Consider the following 13,296-nt stretch of genomic DNA (forward strand, 5'->3'; position numbering starts at 1 on the left):
GCCTCTCTGGGTGTACGTGTATCTCCGGGTTATCTCTGGGTCTAGCTCTAGCTCTATGGATGTCTGGGGCAAACTCAAGTCTCAGGATGTGAGTGGGTGTCTAGTGTTGAGGGGTCGGACAGAGTGTGCACAAGACAAGCAAACGCGAGGGCTGGTGTGGGTGAGGGCCTGAGTGTGAACAGAGACATACTGACAGTCACGAGGGCAGAGGAGATGCCAGAGGACACACTGGTAGCTGCTAAGGTGAGTCCTGACCTCCTGGGGCCCAGCTTTGGAGCCGTGCAGTGATTCATTAACCTGTAATTGCTGTGTGAGGGTGGCTCTTTCTCCAGGGACGGGCGTGAACCACGTCAGTCTCAGCAGGTTGGCATGATGTGTTTATTGCCCACATCACCCACTGTTTTGTTACCTGAAATACATCTGATTCCTATTAATAACGAGCACTGTAGGGCATAAATTTCATCATTAGCATTAAATGACTTTATTGCAGGGTACAGAGGAGCTGCCTGTGATGTATGACCCAGCAGCTGGAGTGAGCGCCTTCAGAAAGCAGGCGTGCAAGCACACGAGCACACACACATGCACCCACATGCACACAAGCACACACACGAGTGCACACACATGCACATGAGCACACACACATGCACGCACATGCACACACACGAGTGCACACACATGAACGCACATGCACACGAGCACACACATGCACAGGTGCATGCAAAAGAGCACACACACATGCACACGTGCACGCACACGCTTACGAGCTCTCTCCTGTTCGTGTGGACACGGTGTGGTGAGAGTGTGAACCACAGGCAGATGTGTTTTCTTGCATGTTTCCAGCAGCTTGTGAAGCTCATCTTGTTTGCTTGGCCTACCAGCGGGGTGCCGGGAGGGCTGCCGTGCCCCCAGTTGTGTGGTACTCTCGACCGGAGACAGGTTCTTGTTTTCCTGAGAGTCTACTACAGGTCAGGTGCACGACTAATGACCTGCGAGGCTATTACCCTAAGGAAACCCAAGACCCCTCTGTGAGTGGCGGTTGCAATCCTCGTTTTACACATGAGGAAACTGAGGCTCCCAGGACCCAGAGGACCTGCCGAGGCACGCAGCGGAGCTACTGTTCCAGTGCAGGTGGGCCTGGCTCTCCACGCTCTCTCCCGCCACCCTGCGCCTTCCACAGGCACTCGGGCACCTTGACTTTCCCAGTGGGTAGGGCCAGCTCTTCCACTGCTCCCTGCCAACCTCGCAGGGCGCCTTAGGACCACGTGAGATGATGTATTGGCTATACCGGGAGGCTGCAGGAAGCATGATGCCTGGGCTGCCTGAGTGGTTTTGTATTGTTGTTTGGGAGCTTTATGACCAAGATTACTCATTCTTCTTCCTTTTTTGTTTTGCAATAACTTGCGTCTTTCACTAATGGCCGTGAGAGTCTCCCCGTGCCCATTAGTAAGAGGTGACGTCAGAGCCCGCTTGGGGTGAGTGGTCTGGGGGCTTGGCGGAGCCGCTCTTCTCCTGCCCCGAGTGCACACACTGCCTTTGCAAAAACAACTCCCTATTTGGCGAAGGGCAGTGTTTGCCCTGGGACAGGGCCTTTTGCAGCCCCGTGCCAGGCCCTGTTTATTCTGGCATGAACCCTATGATGGCCAAGCACTCTGAGTTTGTTGAACTTCCTGGATTCTTATCACACAGCCTGCCCTGCCAGGGAGCAGGTGAAATGCTGATATGTACCCAAGAGACGATATTTAGAGGGGGCCGCAAACAACGCCCCTGCCTCCCCCCACTCCCAGGAGCAGGCAGCACCGAAGCCGCAGGACGGAGACAGCCCTCCCTCTCCTTACCCCGCCTGGAGCTCCACTCCCCACTGCCAGGTTCCCACTTCCGAATTCCAGGCTCCAGCCAGGCTGGTGTCCCCACTTTATCCGGAGTGTAGCTCAGGCTGTCCGGCTCCCATGCCTTTGCCCAGGCCCTACCCTCCATTTGGAAGTTTCTTCCTCCATCTCTCCAGCTGAAATCCTACTTGCTGGGTAGAATAAATGACGGGCAGAATGAGTTTTGAAGGTGGGACTGTGCAGGTGACAGACTTCGCCCCTCCTGCCACATTTCCCTGTGCGTTTCCCTGCCTGAGTCCTGGGATGCCAGAGGGAGCCCTCAGGAGTCCTCACAGAGACACAGGGGAGCTTGTCTCTGTGGGTCAGGAAGTCACACAACACCAGGGCTGCAGTGGGCGGGGGCGGTGGTATCAGGGAGTGAGTGGGTGTAGGGGGAGGGGTGGGAAAACCCTCGGCCAAACCCTAATCCCCAGTCGTCCAGCTCTGTGGCCGTAGGCAGTGGCCCCAACTTCCTTTGCCAGAGCAGAATGAGTACCACGGCAGCGCGTTGGCTGGGAGGCTTGTATGAAGTGATAGTTCAGGGAGCACCTCGAGTGTGATAGGTGTACTTCATCAGCCCCGTTTGTCACTCCAAGGAGACTTCAGAAAACTGGTTGGCCTCCCATGGCTGTTGCACTGCGATCGTTCCTAGTAGGATGGGACTCCTACGGGAGTGTCACAACAAACCTATGCATCGCTATTGTTTATCCTCTTTGCAGATGAGGGACTCAGCAAGGTGAGGCCCGTGGCCGAGGGTCACGCAGCTGATGGGTGGCAGAGCAAGGGTTCAGCCTGCAGGCCACAGGCGGGGCCTCCTCGTGCCGCCCGGCAGCTCTGCAGCCTGCCTGGCCCTCCTGTGTCTGGGTGGGGTGGGGCAGGAGAGGCAGCGGTTAATGTGGAATGAGCTCAGGGATGCCTTAGGGTCCCCCGGCCAGGCGCCCCTCTCTGCCCTGCACCCTAAGTTCTTGTCGTTCCTCACACTCCTTTGGTTCCTGCAGTGTTTGGGGAGACCTCTGTCATACTGCAGTCACCATCTGCCTCCAGTGGCAGGGCACAGCCATGGACATGTCCCCACCTGGTATCTGAGGGATGGAGTCCCAGGCCAGGGATTGTTTGATGGGGACATCAGGAGCTCCACCCAGGCTCGTCATCAAAATAAGAAAAGAACAAGCCAAGAAGAGCAGAGGGAGGGGATGATGATCAGTGGAGTCCCTACTATGCGCAGACATGCTGGGGATTCTTTGAGTGCTGTTTCATTCAGTTCCCTCAACGACCTTGTGGGAAAGGTACGATTTGATCCCCGTTTTACAGAAGAGGAAATGAGGCACAGAGGGGGTAAGCGATTTCCCCAAGGCCACACAGCTAACATGACAGAGTGGAGGTTCAACCAAGTCCTGGGACAGTTTTCTAATTTTGCCAGGGCACAGTTTTCTAGGCTGGGAACGTGCTCATGGAGAGGGATTTGTCGTCAGGCAGAGCTAGAGGGGAGGTTCGGTGAAAGACGAGCCGTTGTTCTCATGAGTCAGGGGCCTTCAGCTCCAGGCCAGCAGCCAGCCCGGCCCTGGCAACTCCTGCCGCCCACCTGGCATGGCCAGAGGCCTGAAGGTGCTCGGCACGGTTAGTCATCGCAGGTGAGTGGCAAGCAGGCGCCCATCGCAGCTTTGCCTCCACCCCCTGCGCTTCTGATGGGAAAACAACCTAAGTGCCGCTGCTGGCCCCAGCCCGAGCCTCAGTGCCCAGGCTCATTACTCACTTCCTTCCTGGGACCCACAGCCCCCCCGGGAGTGGGTGCTGCTCTGCGGGGCCGGCAGGCCATGCGTCTACAGGGGGGAGTCAGTGGGGCTGGGCAGCACCGAATCACTCCCATCCCCTCACTAGACCCCATGGGGACCCAGGCGTCCTGGGACCTCCGGCTGGGCACGGGGCGCCTCTCTCAAGAATGTTCGTTAGACAAGAATAAAGTTATTTGGCTCCACTTTAAAAGTAAATTATGGTCTTTAAGAAAATTTAGATAAAACAGGGAAGTAAAGGAAAGCAGAATAATTTACCCAGAGCTTGGACCCGGGTACATTTCTTCCCAGCCCTTCATGTGCACGTTTCATGGTTTTGCCTAGTTACCGTGGACAGGACGCCCCCACTTCCCGGACGGCACTCGGTCCCCTGCACCAGCCTTCCGAAGGTGGCAGTATCACCTCTGTGACAGACGCACAACGCGAAGCTCCCAGAGGTCGGCAAGCTGAGACTCACACGCGGTGAGAAGACGGCAGAGAAGGGCTTTCGCCGGGACCCTGACTGCAGAGCCCAAGTTCTGCACACACGCCTGTGAGTCTGGGTTTTGTACCCAATGTCTCATCAGAAGTATTTCCCCAGGATAAGAAATTCTGTGTAAACATCAGGATTAACATCTGCACGTTATTCCGTGGAGTGACAGCACCACATGTGTGACACCCTTCCCCCAGAGCTGGACACGTAGTTATCTCTAATTTCTTACCATTATAAACACGCCACGATCAACTGCTCTGGCTACAAATGTGTATTTCATGTTATTTCCTTCAGGCAGAGGTGGCACTGTGAGGTCAGAGGGTGGGGACACTTTGATAAGCCCTGTATAAGCACCTGATTTCACCGTGCTGAGCAAGGTGGCCACACTGAGGGCCCCAGGCACAAAGGAGAAAGTGGCTTCAGAGGACTCGCCTGGCCCAGCGAGGAGCCGGGTCCCGAGAATGAGCACATAGCTGAGCCCCACCTGGTGAGCAGGTGTGCTGCCTTCTGCCGTGCCTCTGGCCTGTTTGAAGGTGAGTCTCAGAGAGGCAAAGTCACTCTCCCAAGGTCACACATCTGGGGCCAGGACCCATGAAACGCACCATCTCACGCAGGGTTTGCAAAGCACCTGCCATGAATCCTTTGGAAGTTCCAGCGGACTTCCCTCATGGGCTCGGGGGCCGGGAGTGCCGGCTTACTTCCTGCAGCACCTTGGGGAGATTTCCACCAAGGCTGGGTTTGGGTGTCCCCACCTCCAGCTGGCCTCCCTCTGAACCACAGGTAGGTGGCTTGCTTCTGCCTGTCACCTCCTGCTGAGCTGGTGCAGTAGCCTCTGCTGGCTCCACCTAAGCCCACTCTTGCTCTAGTCTCCACTGAGCAATCAGAGTGGCCTTTAAAAAACCCACTTCCCACCATGCCACTCCCCTCTCCACCCTCCGAGGGCTCCCTGGCTGGGTGTGAACAACGAACTCATCTGAAAATGTGCCGAGCCCGCCACGACGCCCCGCCTGCGCCAGGCGCGGAGCAAGGCACTGCGGCAGTAGTAAGCCGGACACAGAACCTGCAAGGAAAACCAGCTTCCTCAGCCCGACCACCAGGCTGCCTCCTCCGTGCCCTGCCGTGGCCCGCTGGGCTCCAGCTCTCAGCTTGCCTGCAGCACACCCAGACGCGCTGTCTCTTGTTTTATCCTCGCAGACGTCCCCTCAAACAGCCTCCCAGGAGGAGTGTCAGGTCAGGAGCTTTAGAGGTTTTGAGACACAGAGTTGGGGGAATGAACTTACAACCACCCTGATCATTTTTCTGTGTGATAAATGTTTTCACATTTGCTTTAAAAATCCGCTTTTCCTCTCTGCTGAAATGCCCACCCTCCAGTTTCCTCTCGTCACTATTACCGTCAACAGGACAGGACGGGAGGGCGAGGCAGAAGTGAAGTCACCCGTGCTGCAATGTGGTATAATGGGGACCTCAGGGGACAGAGAGGGACGACCACTGACACCTGCCCTCTGAAAATTGACTGGCAGCCAGGCTCCAGGATGGGAGAAAAAGAAATCAGCCAACACAAGAACAACTTTTTACTGATTGAAAACTATGAATTCCAAAAGAATGAAATTAATAAAAGGATTGCCCGGGTGAGCGCGGGCCGCGCTGAAGGTGCGCTGCGGCCGCTCCCCCAGCAGGCTCGGTTGAGGCCTACTGAGTGCCAGCCTGTGCCAGGCACCCTGACAGCAGAACACATGCGGTCTCTGCTTGCAAGGCTCTGAGGGCCAGAGGAAGGGCCTGGGACATGCTTGTGCCGGACACAGCCCCTTGCTGTTAGCTTTCTGTTGATGAGCCGAGTGGCGCTCTTCTCCGCCCTGGCCGAGACCGGGAACCCCTCCTTCTGGAGGCGCCGGTCTTCCCTTGGTAAAGCCACTTCCTCTCTTGCTGAGGGCAGAGCAGAGGCCTCTCTGCCCCTTCTCACCCTGAAACCCTGTGCTTAACCCACAGGAATGCACCGGGCGTCCTGGCCCCGCCGACGCTGAGCCCCCGAGGCCTGTCTCAGCTGGGACCTCCCATCGGCACCCCAGGGCCAGATGTTCCTCATCCACATGCCGAGGTGCAGGACCTGGGTTTACCTAGAGGAAAGGAGGGGTCATTGTGAACAAGTCAGACACACTGCGGGGACCTTGACCCAGGCTGGGTTTCGGGCAGGACAGCAGGCTCTGGAGGAAGCTCAGCACAGCGGGCCAAGGGCCGGGAGCCGGAGCCAGCCCAGAGCCCACAGCCAGGAGAGGGCTGTGACCGCCCAGCACAGGCAAAAGAGAAACCCAGGAGAGCCGGCGCCCCCGGAACGAGGTCCTGCTGGAGGAGGAAGGTGTGTAGGGGTGCAGGTATGTGTGTATGTGGACAAAAGGGGTAGTTTAACACTGTGGAGCCCGGGAAAGGCTGCTCAGGGGTCCTCCCAGCTACACACAGCCCAGCCACTTGGCTCTGCAGGCCCCGCCCAGCGAGCTGGGCACCAGCCCTCGGTGTCTGCAGTAGGAAGGCACACAGTCAATATCTGTACACTGACAGCCTGGGCAGTTTTCTGTCTCCCCCAGGGGCTGGGGCAGCGTGGTTGGTGGGTGCTCCTCTTTTACTGTTAGCAGCAGGGGCCCCCAAACTCAGGGCCACAGGGCAGGGGTGGCAGTGCCTCCCCAGGACGGGCGGGTGGGACCCGCTTCTGCTTCAAAGGCAGGTGGGCAGGTACCTGGGGGCTCTGATGCATGTGGGGAGAGGACCCAGGAGAAGCCACGCTGCCTACAGATGAAGCGGAGGCTCGGAGCTGCCTACAGATGAAGCGGAGGCTCGGAGCAAGGTCGGGCTTCATGGGCGTGTGTCCTGGCGGGACTGTCCTGGCTGCTCAGGGGAGCAGCTCTGTTCACTCGGCAGATATTCAGTGAGCTCTAGCCAGATGCCCACTTCTGCCCCAGGAAGCCACTGTGAGGCTTAAAGGAGGACATGGTGGCAGTCCCTGGTCAGGGCTGGGAACCCGGAGGGCCTCGGTGCATGTCTGCACGTGAAGCCACGCTGCCCGCCACAGCTGTGGGCCCATGTGGGCTGCTCAGGAGGGGGCTGGAGACAGGGTCTCTCTGCATGTCCCCCTCCTCTCCTTGAGCACATCCTGGTGACAGAACTGACAGATGTGAGCTCCAATGGGAGGGACCAAGAGCAAAGGGCCAGGATATCTTTGTGGCCTTCCTCCTGTGGATTTCTTTCTTTCTTTCTTTCTTTCTTTTTATTGAGCCAGAGTCTCACTCTGTTGCCCGGGCTAGAGTGCCGTGGCGTCAGCCTAGCTCACAGCAACCTCAAACTCCTGGGCTCAAGCCATCCTTCTGCCTCAGCCTCCTGAGTAGCTGGAACTACAGGCATGTGCCACCATGCCTGGCTAATTTTTCCTATATATTTTTAGTTGTCCGGTTAATTTCTTTCTATTTTTTAGTAGAGACGGGGTCTCACTCTTGCTCAGGCTGGTGTCAAACTCCTGACCACGAGCGATCCACCCGCCTCGGCCTCCCAGAGTGCTAGGATTACAGGCGTGAGCCACGGCACCTGGCCAACCTCCTGTAGATTTCTGATTCCACCGTCTCCTTGAATTGCAGCCGACTTGACAGGCAAAGGGCCCTTGTCGGAGAATGTCAAAATTGCAAACAACTTTAATCATCTTCCAGCCCAAGTCACCTTTGCCCCTCCTTGCGCTGGACACTGGAGTTCTTTCTCCTGCACTTCCACCGTGGGACGACCTGCCCTCAATGCCTCCGAGGACAGGGAGCTCACTGCCCTCTAAGCACCAGGGGAGGCCTGGTGGGCAGCAAGGAAAGGTGGGGGCACGTGAGAAGCCTGCGGTGCCCTGGGAGGGGCCGTGGAGGACGAGGGGGGAGGCTCAGAGCTAAACCACGGAGAAGGCACCCGCCTGACCAGCTGCAGGACCAGCATGTGCGGGACCGACAGACACAGACCGCCTGCTGCCTGAGTCACCATGATGCGACTGTCTCGGGACCAGGGGTGGGGGAGAGCGGTGTGGGCTGACTCTCCACAGCTCCCAGCACAGCACACGTCTGTGCACACGCACACGGAACACACTCTGCGTGGCCCACGTATGGGCCACGCAGAAGGCCAAAAGACAAACAGCAATGTCTACCATGCAGAAAAGGCCCAAGGGATCGATAAATCCAGAGCTATTATACTCCAGCTGTGTGCTCAGTCTGCACAGGCATTTGTCCCCGACCCTGGGCCTCACCCAGCTTCGCCCATGCGGGACCGTGTGGACCGAGCCGTCAGGCGTACCCTCGGCCTCTGCAGTCTCCGGTGAGGAATGTAGGAGAGTGAATTTAGCTTCAACAAACAAGCGATTGACTGACCTTAAAAGCAGCGAGGTAAACAGGACCCAGTCAAGGAATCTCCTCCTCCCTGCCACAGGTGTTCAGCTGGACCCTCGGGGGGAGAAGCGTTTAAGCCCTTCTTGTTACCTTTCGACTTGACCTTCCATGTGCAAATCCAGCAGGTGATGGGCCAGGGGTTTGAGCAACCAGATTTGTGCAGTGGCTGCCGGCCGGGCTCTGCTAATGGTTTCAAAGACTTTTTTGAGGTCAGTGATGCCCTGTGGGGCTGGTGAGCTACTGCTGGCCCCGTATGTACCGGGAGCACACAAAAATCACATCTGTGGTTCAGGGTGGGAGTTTAGATTCCAAAGTCACCTTTAAATAACGCGTTGTGCCCCTCCCTCACTTCGGCTCCGCCTCTGTCTCAGGCCCTCTGCAGGCAAGTGCAGGCCACATCTTCGGAAGCACGAGCTACATTCAAATGGAGGCTCCCTTGACCAGCTGTTTGCTACTGGGCAAGGTTTCTCATAGCCCCTCCAGGCCCTTACTTCTGTGATTGCAAATGGGAATAATAAAAACTCTGTAGGCTGTTAAGGGGAGCAAATGGGTTAACACATGTGAGAGCCCCCACTCAGCTCGGGGTCTCCAATGGCACTTCATTAGTGTTGGTGCAAGTCTCTGGCTCGGGATGGCTTATGGGGACCTTTCATTGGCACCCCTGAGTGGGAACAGTGCCCCCACCCCTGGACCATGGCAGAGGTCTGAACGCCCACTGTGTCAGGCCAGACCACCCCCAGCCACGTGATTCCATCCCACTCCTAAAGGGCCCTCTGCCAGCAGCGCACAGAGCCCGCCCCCCACAGTCCCCATGCCCCACCGCATGGCTTTCCCTGAGAACACACCAGTGCTCTGGCAGCTGGAGGCTCCTGGGGGGGTTTGGGAACAGGCCTGGGGCCGTGTGAGCATGTCCACACCTGGTGTGCTCTCTCTGCCTGCTGGGGCAGGACATCAGGACGCACGTGACCAGCGGAGATAAGTGATCTGGTTCAGTTCATGTCAGCCTCACCAAGAATTCTCGCAAATGTTTCCCTAGGGCTCAGAGGAGCCAGAGGAAGAGTGAGTGGAGCCCACCCTGCATTTGTGATCTCATGAGAGAGACCATTCAGCACACGCGAAGCAGTTAGGGCACAAGGTAGCGTTTTATCACCAACCGCATGAGCACGAGAGGGACAAGCCACAGGTCTGCCTTTGCTTGGCCAGCGAAGAGGTGCAGTAGCCCCATGGCTTTCACGTCTCACTCCCCAGGACGCCCAGGGTTCAGCGGGGTGGGCGTCAGGGGAGACAGACGGATCCAAGGGCAGGAACAGGATCTCCCGCTACACGAGACTTCAACCAGAATCCAGGGACAATTATGATTCCTTTATTGGGATATTACGTTTAATTTTATTGGGGGAAAAAAGTGTGGAAACCACTGGATTAGTTGAGCTCTGAGGTCTCCGAGTCTGGAATTCTTATCAGAGAAGTAGCTTCGGACATGCTTTGAACACGAGGAAATTTCACTACACAGGATCGAGAGAGCGAGCAGTCTGCCTGCCGCACAAGGGGCTTGTTCTTCCGTGTCTGTCTGTCCGTCCATCACGGGTGCTCCTCTGGGTGGGGGTCTCAAGACGGCCTGCCCGAGTCTCTGCATCTGAGCGTGTTCTTCACGCCCCTGCCCCCAGCTGCACGCCACCGCTTCACCTGCTGATCCACGAAAGACAGCAGTGGGCTCTGCTGCTGGGGGCAGAGCGGAAGGAAGGTGCAGCGGGGGCCACTCGCCCAAGTTCTCAGGCCGCTTCCGGCTCACGGCCATCTGAATTTCTTCTACTTCACTGTGTCAAGGCACAGCAAAAGACAGTGCAGTGATATCGCTGTATAGAATCCGTGGTCACAGTTACATCATTAACAGGGCCTGTCAAACCGTGCATACTGTGGGCACTTGATAAATGCAGGCACGCACCCTGTCTTTGTCCCCACAGGGGCGGCATTGCTGAGAAAATGAGAGCGCTGTTTACTAAATGAATATCTTGCCAGCCTTGGGCTCTTCAATGCCTTGTCATCATCTCAGCCGCCTTCAAACAAAGCCACGAGGCAGGCACTTTATAGATGAGGGAACTGAGGCTCAGAGAGGGTGAGTGAGTAGCTGAGGGTGTCAGAGCCTGCATTGGACAGGGGACTGACCCCACACCCTTGCTCTGTGCAGCCACCTGGTTCTGTCAACCCGCAGGGCAGGACCGCAGGTCTGAGGCGGGATTGGAGACGGCACCATGGTGGGTCGGAGCCTCCATTTGCATGCTGGAGTTCAGAGCTCCAGACGGTTGTGGGGGGCAGGGGTGAGCCGACCTCTGGAATCCAGGAGTGCAACAAGGGTGAGAAAATCCCGGGCAGTGGGCCGTGGCTGGCAGCAGGGACTTGGCCGAGCAGAGGCAGGCGAGGGGCGGATGAGCAGCGAGAGGTCTTGCAGCCAAAGGTCAGGCGGGGCAGGGCACGGCACCACTTGGGACGGTTGCCCTGGTGAGAGCAGCTTCGGTGAACTGGTGCCCATTTCTGTAGTTAGAATCACAAAAACGAGTATAGAGAAAACAGTAAACTATCCAGGGTCGCCCAGCAAGGCAGGGACTGTCTCCCAAGCTGTCACCTCCCATAGCTCCCCACAGTTCCCCAGCCCCTTTGTGCCACACTTTGAGTTCTCATGTCCCTTGGTGAATTGTGCGGTTGCTGTCTCTACCTTTGACACGTGACTCATTTCTCCGCTATGGGCACGTGGAAAGCAGCCCTGGGTCATTCCCTTCCCTACGTCTTTCCTGCAGCTCCCAGCCCCACGTTATATATGCACAGAAGCTGCTCAGTAAGCACTTGTCCGTGGGGTCTACAGGGTCCATGGGTGTCTGACAGCTGTCACTGGCTGCTTTGTCATCAAGTCCCCAGAGCCAGGAGGGATTCCCAAGACGAGGTGGCTGGGAAGGCAAGGCCCCTGAAGGCACATGCCGGGGACGTGAATCCCAGCATAGCCACCTACTGTCCACATGCACCGGGCAAGACACGTGACCTCAGGGAGCTCTGCTCCCCATCTGCCAGGTAGCATGTGTGGTGCCAATGAGCGAGTTAGCAAACAGAGAACTCCCAAGGAAGTGTGATCCACCTCTGGCCTCATGGTGGCTTTCAACGTGCTCAGTCGTCACCCAGGGCTGTCCCCTGTAGACGCGGTGGCATTGATCTTCCTTGCTTCAGGGTGGGCTTTAAGAAGTCACCACAGCACGTGGTCTGCCTCCACCTGGCTCTCCTCTTCTTCACAGACTTTGAGCTCTGGGATCCCCAATCCCTTGGGGTCCCAACACATTCCTGCTCATGCTGTTCCCTGTGCCTAACATGTCCTTCCCTCCCCTGTTCCCACCTCTCCCCCACACATCCTTCCCGCCAAGCCCCAGTGATCTGTCCCTGAGGCCTCCTGACATCAACATCTCCCACCTGACCCTTATGCCGGCCAAAGCCAGAGAAATGGCAGGGTGGGGAGAGTACGAGTGTGTGTGCATATGTGTGCGTGTGTGTGCATGCACGGAGGTGCCCGTGTACACCAGGGTGCAGGGTTGGCCTGATGCCACTCGGCCTGTGACCTGGTTTCCTCCTGGCCTGAGCACTGTATTTTGGCCTTTGGCTTGAGTCCTCAATGACTTCCCCATTCTGTGGGCTTCCTTCCTCCTTCAGGCCCTCTCACATGCAGGACAGGTTTTCTTCCTGGCCAGGTGGCTTTGGTAAGGCCAGGAACTGAGCCGGCCCAGTGGGGGCTCAGGATGAGGCTCCTTCCAGAGCCCTTGCCCTCCTCCTTTCCTGTGCTCTCCTGCTGTGGCCTGGCTTGGGCAAGGAGAACTGTCCTCTCCCATTCCCCGGGCTTGGCCTGGGCCAACCCTGCCGCCTCCCCAGACCCCTGCCCTAGACCCCTGACTGGACTGCGGGTTGGCAAGGCTGTCTTCAGGGGTATGAGCCTGGAGACAGCGTCCGGTGGGGAGGGTCTCCTCTCTAAGACCACTCTTCTAGAGCCCAGGGAATGGGCCAGAAGACGCTGATGTTTCTGTGCATGGGCCGTGGGCCAGGCGTGGCACTAAACACTTCACTGTGATTGTGACATCTGGTTCTCACCGTAGGAAGGGGACCCATCAGTAGTCCCATGCTGAGGACATGGTAGCGCCTAACACCTGAGCCTGTATTTCTGCTCCCAGAGCCACGAGTTCATGCAAAAAGGGCCCATTTGGGACCTGCACATCGACGTGTGGGAAAGTGATGGTCTGAGCCGCACTGTGTCATCAGGAGCCCCACGTTGCCCTCAGGAGCCAGGTGGCTGCTGACAGTGTCTGCCACGGCGCAGCTCTGCAGAAGCGCCTGGTGGAGATGCCAGGCGGTAGCAACGGGGTCACCTTTCCTCGCCCCCATGACTTCTGCATCCAGATGCTCCGTCCTGCTCCCCGAGATCTGCTGAGTCTCCGGTCAGTCCACCAGGGTGATGGGTCCTTCCTCGGAGTGGGGGGTGGATGGTCTTTTACATTTTGGTGTAATGCTAAGGCCACGGGTGAGTGGTCACCCACGGGGGTTGCCCACTCGGCATCTAAGCCTGGGTAGGCAACTCTCCTCCCTGCTGGACCTCTCTTTTCTCATCAGGACGGGGGTGACCACAAGAACTGCCCTTCCCACCGCAGGGTTTGTTGTGAATGCCAAGTAAGACACAGTGATACGCCATGTGAGGGCCCTTAAAAAAGGGTTTTAAAAGTATAGTGCGAGGTCTCGTTGTCGTCCTC

Source organism: Eulemur rufifrons, chromosome 1 (genome assembly GCF_041146395.1).
Source record: "Eulemur rufifrons isolate Redbay chromosome 1, OSU_ERuf_1, whole genome shotgun sequence".
NCBI classification, from domain to species: domain Eukaryota; kingdom Metazoa; phylum Chordata; class Mammalia; order Primates; family Lemuridae; genus Eulemur; species Eulemur rufifrons.